The 8,668-nt window shown below is 53.2% G+C and overlaps 1 long non-coding RNA gene across 1 annotated transcript; it reads left to right on the plus strand.

The window, feature by feature from the left end:
• Positions 1-18: 18 nt before the first annotated feature.
• LOC102014232 lies at positions 19-7,909 on the plus strand. The gene is made up of 5 exons (XR_263467.1): positions 19-443; positions 921-1,119; positions 1,447-1,959; positions 2,573-2,793; positions 7,265-7,909. It is a non-coding gene; the product is annotated as an uncharacterized LOC102014232 (long non-coding RNA).
• The last annotated feature ends 759 nt before the right edge of the window (positions 7,910-8,668 follow it).

Genomic DNA, 8,668 nt, shown 5'->3' on the forward strand with positions numbered 1-8,668 from the left:
CCTCCCCCCTGCGACGGGCCCGCGCGGCGGCGCTCCACTGGGTCCACACAGACACCTGCCGCGCCTGCACTTGAAAGGCCGCCGGGCCCAGTTCCCGACGAGGAAGGGTCCCCGGCGTACCCAGGCCTGGTCGGACGCGGCCTGGCCTAGGAGCAGCTCCCACGCATTACACCTCGCACCTACCGCCGGCTCCCGCCAAAGCAGCAGTCGCGCGAGAGCTGGCCGGAAAACTATGCCTGGTGGCCTCAGCGCGCAGGCGTAAAACCGCCCTGTGAACCAATGGGGACGCGCGCTGGGCCGGAAGTCCCGCCCCTCCCTGTAGCGCCCGCCCTCAACCCATTGCGGCGCCCTGGCTCTGGGCCTGGTGTGCGGGCAGGGCTTCCCTTGCCAGAGGCCCTGCAAGCCACATAGGGACCTCTGAAGACATCTGTGAGACCAACAAGGTAGGACAAAGACTCATATGTAGCCAGATTCTAACAAAAGAAATTCTCAGCCAGACATGGCAGGGCATGCCTGTAATGATAGCACTGCGGGAGGCTGAGTCAGGAAGATCACAAATTCGAGCACAGCCTGGCAATCCAGCGACTTAGCAAGACCCTGTGTAAACAGAATTTGAAAACAGTCCTGGAACTGTAGCAGGATGCCAAGGCCTTAGGAAAGAGAGAGAAAAAGAGAGCCAGAGCCAGTTTTTGAGTCATAAAAACAAGTCAGGCCTCCCCAGCGTCCTGTCCTTCCTTAATTAGAACTCCAGAGCGCACTCGGGAATGCGCAGCAGCCGCCAGGTGCCTGTTGTCAGCGGGGCCTGTGGCCACTGGGTTCTTCGCCGGGTTGTTTGATTAATACCCGACTCCTGTGTCAGCCCCGCGCTCCGTGTGAACGAAGACCTTACAGGTTCATTCATCTTTTGACTGTGTTCCCAGCACCCAGCAGGAGACCAGCGAGCAACGGCATGCAGTGTGGGATAAAGGAAGGAGAGGATGAGGGCGCTTTGTTCCCGCGCTGCCGCTCCCTCCTCCGTGGGCCGCCTGACATGCCAGAGCATTCCAGATTTCGGGACATTGTGACACCGTGGAAGCAATGACAGATGTGAGCCTGCTGGCCCCGGATGACAGAAGCCAGGTGACAGACCTCTCTCGGTTGACTCGAAACCCCCAGTGTGACTCCCTAGCTTTCCCATCAGGATGCAGCCATCTCTCCCCTTTCGTGTGCCCGTTTGTCTGCCCAGGCTGTTCTGTCCACTCACGCGTGTCCCACTTTGTGATGTCCTGCTAGTACCGCACAACTCATTTTGCGCCCTCTCCTACCTTCCTGTACCAGGGAGCACAGGCCCAAAGAAGACCGAGATTCTGAAGCTGAAAAACAAAGCAATCCTTTATCTTATGTTGCCTGCTCCCTCCGGCTGGGCAGTTGAGATTCAGTCACTGACAGGTGCCCTTCCGTCCTTAGGGAGCTCTGAGGCTGAGGCCGGAATGCTGCAGACTGGAACGGCCGTGGTTGTGACATACCTGGGCATCATCTGCCAGAGTTCTGTCCTCTGAGGTGCTGCCGTTTTGGAAGAAAGGTGTTTGGTGGTGGTCGTGATGGTTTCCTGCAATCTGGACATTTAAAAGGAAGCCTTGCTTTACATCTGTGCCTGAGCTGGGGTGCTGAGGACCGAGTGTGCTCTTCTCAGGCAGTCTGCGGACTGACCATGACCATCGTGGCTCTTGGAATGGCAGAAACACACCTGGGCTCGGCAGTGCCCAACCTGGGCTGGACCTAAGGAGAGAGAGAGCCCTTGTTGACAGAATTACGATTCCAAGAGATTTTGAGAAAAGGCGATTTATGACCTAAAAAAGTGTCTTGAGACCTGGTGACCGCAGAGCAGTAGAGTGAGCAGAGCACTGGACTTCTTGGGTTCTCCTCCTAATGGAACTCTTCTTTACACTGATTGCAAGCCACATCCACTTAAGGCAGAAGGTAATGGGTTGGCTCCCTTAACTAGAAACTATACAAGCCAGCTTCAGGAATAGCCAGATACAGGTGTTCAGACAATACTATTGGTCCTTGGATTCTCTATCCGGTGTCTGTACTGTTCATGTCTGTCTAGTTTTGCTCCTTCTGAAGACTCTCCTGTTAAAAAAAAAAAAACACTAAAAATAGCCCACGAATTACATCCACCCTCTTAGCCACCTCATAGATAGAAATGTCTGTCAGCCAACATCCAATGGAAACCCCAGAGGAGACCCTGATTGGTCCTGCAAGATCACCTGTTACCCTCTGGACCAATCACAGTGTGTAGGAGGTGTGTGTGAAAGCATTTTGGCTGGGCCAACACTTCTGCCCCCTTTTCTGTGTCCTTTATTCTGGTCCAGCAGGAATGGTGTGTGGAGAGCCTGGGTCTCACAGGGCGGAACATGTTCACTCGGTGTCTGGGGTGGACTTCCCAACACTAGGCTGGGACTAATTGTCTGCACACTGCTCCCTCCCAGGACACAGCAGAGAAGACGCCATGCTGTGGCCCCTTGATAAATGTGTGTGGAGTAGAGCGACTTCCTTCTCAGTGGACCTCACTTGTCTACTTCTTTTCAAGGGGGTGACCATCTGGCCGCTTACGTCACAAGTCAAGCATGGCTTATTATGGACAAGGTGTGGACGGGTGTGGTAATGGTCACCCAACCATGTGAATGGACTTATACTCCTGGACTATATCCTAACAGTGGTTAAGAAGGTCAATTCCAGCGAGTGAGTTCCGCCTCCACACCACCATCGGCAGCAGATCACCTCATACACACACAGCGGCAGAATCCTCAGGTGAGCTCTGATGGCAAGCCCTTGTGTAATCCTCGCCCCTTGGGTGTGGGGGGCAGGGCCTGGAACTTGGTTCTCACCAAAGAGGGTGGCAAAGGCAGAGGCCAGGCTCTGGGGCAAGGCTTAAGGAATCTGCTGATATAACTAAAGGCCCCAGTCATTTGCATTTAAATGAATCAAAAGGAGATCATCCTAGGTGGGCCCAGCCTAATCAGATGAGTCTACTAGAAAAAGATATCACAAGTTTGAGCCCAACCTTTGCAACTTAGTCACTTAGCAAGATCCTGTCTCAAAAAATAAAAGGCTGGGCAAGTAGCTCCGAGCAGAGGCCCTGGTTTCAATCCCCAGTACCACAAAAAAAAAGAGAAACTCACTGGGCGTGGTGACACACCTATAATTCCAGCTACCAGAGAGGCTAAAGCTGGAGGTTTGCAAGTTGAAGGCCAGCCTGAGCTATTTAGCAAGACCCTGTCTCAAAATAATATTTTTAAAAGGTCTCTGGATACAGCTCATTGGTAGAGCACTTACGTAGCATGCTGGACCCCCTGTTTTTAATCCCTAGTACTGAGGGGAAAAAAAAAAGAGACTGTCCTACTGACCTTGGAAAAAAAGAGTCACCTTGGGTTCTGCAGCCCCTCAGAATGAGTCCCGCCAGTGCCCTGCAGCTTCCTGGAAGCGGAGGGCTCCCTGATGGCTCCTCTGTGAAGGTAGCGCCTGACGGGCACTTTGGTTGCAGCCCAAGCACATGACTCAGCTAAGCTGTGCCCAGCTCCTGGCCCTCAGCAAAAAGGAGATAAAAAGCGCATGTTTTAGGCCAGTGCACAGCTGTAGAGAGAGAATGTGGTCTACCCGCTAGGCTAAGGCTGTATAGCCTATGCACAGCTGTAGAGAGAGAATGTGGTCTACCCGCTAGGCTAAGGCAGCTGAGGGAGGCAAGTGCGGTGATGACGTGGTGTAGACAGGAGAGGATGCTGCGGAGGGAGCTTGGGCCCAGAGTGCGTCCCACAGCCGCCGTGCATTTCTGGTGTTGCTGCAGATGACACAGACACATCCATCCGCCGTCCACACCCGGGGGCTCCTTGCAGGGTTTTTCGTGTGGCTCTTTGGCAGGTGGAGGTTGTCAGAGGCAACCTAAGTATTCATCTCCGGGGGAAAGAAAAGGGAAAAGGGACCAGTCCCCACTTCGGGGAACTAGGCTGCACTGAGGAGAGGTTGAATGTACACAGTGCGACAGGCAAAGGGCCTTAAAACGATCCTGAGTCTAAAAAGTAGGAAACAACCAGGGGACCTAGACATACAATTTGAAGAAATTAAACACACACTGACACACACAGAGCCAATGCCAAGCCCAGCATGGTGGCACACGCCTGCAATCCCAGCTACTTGCTAGGCAAGCGCTCTCCAGGTTTCATCCCCAACGCCCCCAGCTTTGACCAAACCTGATTTATTGACTCAAGTTCCTCAGCAGTTCAGGGGTGGATTCAGACACAGGTGGGTCAAGCTCCACAGCTGCCCTCTGGAGGTCCCGGGCACTTTCCGGTCTGCCCTCCTCTGTGGAGGCCTCACTGCTAGGCTGACCACCTTGAGGGGCAGATTTGGGACAAGGACTTCTCGAGAGCAGAGCTGTGGGCACCCTTTCCTTGAGGTGCCCCCCAAAAGCCCTGAGAGCTGTTCCAAAAGGAGCTGTACCCTGATGGCTGAGACAGAGTCCCCTAAGGACCTGCGACAGCCAGCAGGTCCCCCAGGGAACTAGGGTTGCACCAGCAGAAGGTAAGCAGCCTGAAGGCCATGGGTTGGGTCCTGCAGCTGAAGGGGTGGACGTGAGCTCCCTCATCTGCCTCGCTCAGGTGTGACAGCCCTAGAGACAGCAGGGACCAACAGACTCGCTGGGCCTGGGAATGTCAGGACAGGCTCTGCGTTTAGCAGGCTCCGCTGGCAGCTCGAGGCAGGTGGCCTCCAGGAAGAGGTGACATTCAGGCCGCAGAGCATTTCCTCCGTGTGTGCCTGACACAGTGTCCCTTTCCCAGGAAGAAGCTTGGCTCCAGGGTTCAGAATGGTGGGGTTGGAGGTTTTGTTTTTCCAGTGCTGGGGAGCGAAGCCAGCGTTTTAAACACTAATGACCGCAGGGAGGGCCCGGTGGGGCTCCAGGTCATGGTGAGACGGCGAGTTCGGGAGCAAATGTCTGTAATCAGTCGCAGAGAAACGCGCACTGTATTCATCGTGCCTCAGGAGAGCGCGGGAGAGGGCCAGGCTGCGCCCTGCACAAAGCCCTGCCACCCGCCTGGGCCTGCAGGCCTCCAGCTCCTAACCACCACCCTGTGCCCACCGGCTCCACCACCCGCCCTGCCCAAGGCACCGGTGTGTGGCTGCGGCCTTTGTCGCGGAGCACCAGCCCACGCGGGCTGGGCTGTACAGTGCGGGGTGCTGCTCTCCTTCCTGCAGCCCAGGCCTCCCCCAGCCACGCCCCCGCCCCGCGGGCTTTGAGCACAGGCCTGGCTGTGGTTATGTAAGGAACAGCCAGCCCCAAGGCTGAGCTCCAGGACTGAGCACGTTGCCTCTCCTCAGCAGCCTGGTGCCCAGTGTCCCCACCCCTCAGAGCTGAGGAGAAATGGGGGGCTGGGTCAGAATTAGCTGCATTCAAAGGGGCTTAAACAACGAGGGAAGTGGGTTTCCTACATCCAACAACCAAGACGTAGGATGGCCCTGGGCCAAGATAAACCTTTCCTCCGTTAAGTCAGATATTTTGTCCCAGTGGTAAACAGTTGACTAATACACCAGGCAGTAAGAAAGAAGGGCGACTCCACCAAGATCCTTGTACAGAAGATCTTCCTCTATATACATGGAAAGCTCTTTCCCTCTTTTCTTCTCCATCCTTTTCTCTTCTTTCTAGTTTTGTTCACTGTTGAATTAGTATGTGACATTTGGAGCTATGGCAGCGATTTTGCAACAGTGAGGGAAACACCAAAGAACTTCCAGGCTTGTCAACCCCATGATTTGATTTCACTGGGGAAGGGAGCGGGTGAGACAACCTGGGGACTACAAATGTGAATAATGTAAACTGTTCAATTAAGCCCAGATTAGTGGAGCTTCCAAATATACCCTGATACAGAGCTTAGTTTCCTCATCAATAGAAAAATTAATAAATACAGGTCATCCTATGCATTTGTCATGTTAGGATTAGAGATATTTTCTGTTTAGAAATAACTCCAGGAGCAGTTTTTGTGTTTTTTTTCACATTGAAAAGCCAGTCAGGTTTGCTTTCTGCTCAGGGAGCATGTTTGCATAAAAGTAGATGAACTCTGGCAGTGAGATGCATTTTTTCTCCTAAACAGGAATTTAAAATCCAAACTATGGTGCCCTTCACATGTGTATCCTCAGGCAGGTGCAAGATTAAGGAAAATGGCTTAGTCCAACCTCCTTTATTTTGGAGACAGGATCTTGCAGTGTTGCCCAGGCTGACCTCAAACTCGCAGTGATCCTCCTGCCTCAGCCTCTCCAGTGCTGGGATTATGGGTATGCACCACCGTACCCAGCCAACTGCCTTTGGTTTAAGGTGATAGGAAGTCATTTTGGTTACCTACAGGGAAACTAAGGCTACATGAGGATTTGTATGTTTCAGATCAATGGGCAAGAGCAGAGTTGGACCTCAGGGAAGATTGGAGCCTTCAGAGCCCTCTGGCCATCTGAGGCCCTGTCACTCTACCCGCACTTGCCTGCACCTTCTTGTCCTCTGTATCATCAGAGTTCCGTGGACCGTAGTCCGCTGGCATCTCTGAACTCCTATTTCAGGTTCCTACATGAGGGGATCTCGCATTCCAGCTCATTATGGGTCTGTCTCTTCACCTGTGAATTCAGCCATCACGTTACAGCAGGGCCTCACCAAAGCAGACCGGCACAGCCGAACATCACTCTAGGCAGGGAGAGAAGCTGAGGCAGGACAGGCTTCTGAGATCTAGGGGCAGGATGGGTGTTCCTTTGAGGACCCAAGGGAAAGGGTGGCTGGTTGAGGACAGACCTCAGGTGATCAAATACTACTTTACTACTCTTGCCTCACTCTGTGTCAAATCTTCATTTTGTAAATAGCAAAAAATCCAGTTCAGACGGCTGGGCCAGTAAAGGGAGTTTGTGGATTTACCTAACTGAAAAGTTGGAACCAGAGGGACTCAGGTGTGGTTAGATCCAGAGGTTCCAGATGACGCAATTGCTTTGCAGTATTTTCTCCGCAAAGTAGTTTGGTTTCTGTTGTCTGCAAGTCATTCGTTTCTATTCTCTGCAGGACACTTGTGTTTCAGCCTAGTTTCCCTCGGTGGTGACAGTGGTGGCAGCTGTCCCAGAGCTTGTATGTGGGCTTCACCACAGCCCCACCAAAAGCTGTGGGGCTGTCTCATTTCAGAACTTCATGGAAATCCTAGACTTGCTCTGATTGACCTGACTTTTGTCACTTGCACCCTCCTGAACAAAACAATTCCCGCAGGGTTGAGGAGAAGCAGTTTGTGGATCGGCTGCATTCAGAAGGCAGAAGAGTGGCCCAAGGATGTGCCCATCCTGATCCCTGAGCCCTGAACACGCAGGTGGGCCCAAAGGTGCTAACCAGACTTTGCTTTGAGAAGAGAGTCCCTGGCCGCTGTGCTTGCGAGGGGCCGCCTAGAATCTGCTCCCTGGGACTCAGCCTGCCGTGCACAGCTATCTGTCCTATCCATCACCCTATTTCCTCCCTTTTGGAATGGGAATGCTTACCCTTTGCCTTTCTTTTGAATTATACAGGGGCTCGCAGCTAAGAGTTTGCCTTAAATCTCAAACGAGACTTTCGGACTTGGGTTTTTCAGCAGTGCTGAAACTGGTAGGACTTTGGCAACTCCTAGAGATGGAGTAAATGCATTTTGCATAAAGTGATGTGCATGAGTGTGTTGGAGGCAGGGGCAGAATGCTCTGGTTTACACAGATGTCCCCGCCAAGCCTCATGTGTCTGTGGGTGGGGCCTTGGGGAGGTGACTGCATCATCAGGCAGTGATGTTCTTGGATGGATTAGTCTACTGAGGACCACATAGCCGAATGTGATGTTGGGAGGTGAAGCCTGGTTGGAGGAGGTGGGTGGCGGGGGGCGTGGCCTGGAAGGGTTTATTTCCCTCCCTCCTCTCTTGATCTCTCTCTCTGCCATGCCATGAGCAGTTCTTCTCTGCCAGGCCCCTCTGCCATGCCACCTTGCCTTGGAGCCAGCTGGCTGTGGGCTGAAACCCTCCAAACCGTGAGCCAAAATAAACCTTCCCTCCTTAGAATTGTGGGTGTTGGGTATTGTGTCTCAGAGACAAGAAAGTATCTAAGAACAGAACCTCTGTTTTTCTGACCCTGTTTGAAGTGCCCAGTAGCCACAGCCCTAGTGCCTACACTAGGTTGTAAGGGTGGCAGCAGGTGGCATTAGCCGGAGAAGGGATTCATTTGTGACAGAGAGACAAGAACAGCCTCCAACTGCTGATCTGAGAGGATTGAGTTCTTTCCTAATCAGGAGTGCCCTGTGGACAGGAGGCCAGTCCTGACTGTGGTGACCCATGTAAAAGCCCAGAGCTGCGGGCTGAGCCACGGGGCCCCCGAGCCAAAGGCGCTGCCAGCTCAGTGGCAGAGATGACGCCTTGGTGGGCCGAGGGGGGAATGAATCTCGATGGAATATGCACAGGAAGTCTAAAGATGTTCTGCCTGGAACACACACCTCAACAGAACTGGGCGACCCAGGCAGGGAGTGGACCACAGGGCGGGTGAGAATCCTCCGTCTTTGGAAAGCAAACAGAAGCGGGTGTTGGGCATTGGACATAGAGCCTCAGAAACTTCAGGAGGAATGAGATCAGCTTGGGGGAAAACTGGGTTTGATCTCAGAGACCAAACA

The sequence above is a fragment of the Chinchilla lanigera genome, unplaced genomic scaffold (assembly GCF_000276665.1).
Source record: "Chinchilla lanigera isolate Chin_1 unplaced genomic scaffold, ChiLan1.0 scaffold00069, whole genome shotgun sequence".
NCBI lineage: Eukaryota > Metazoa > Chordata > Mammalia > Rodentia > Chinchillidae > Chinchilla > Chinchilla lanigera.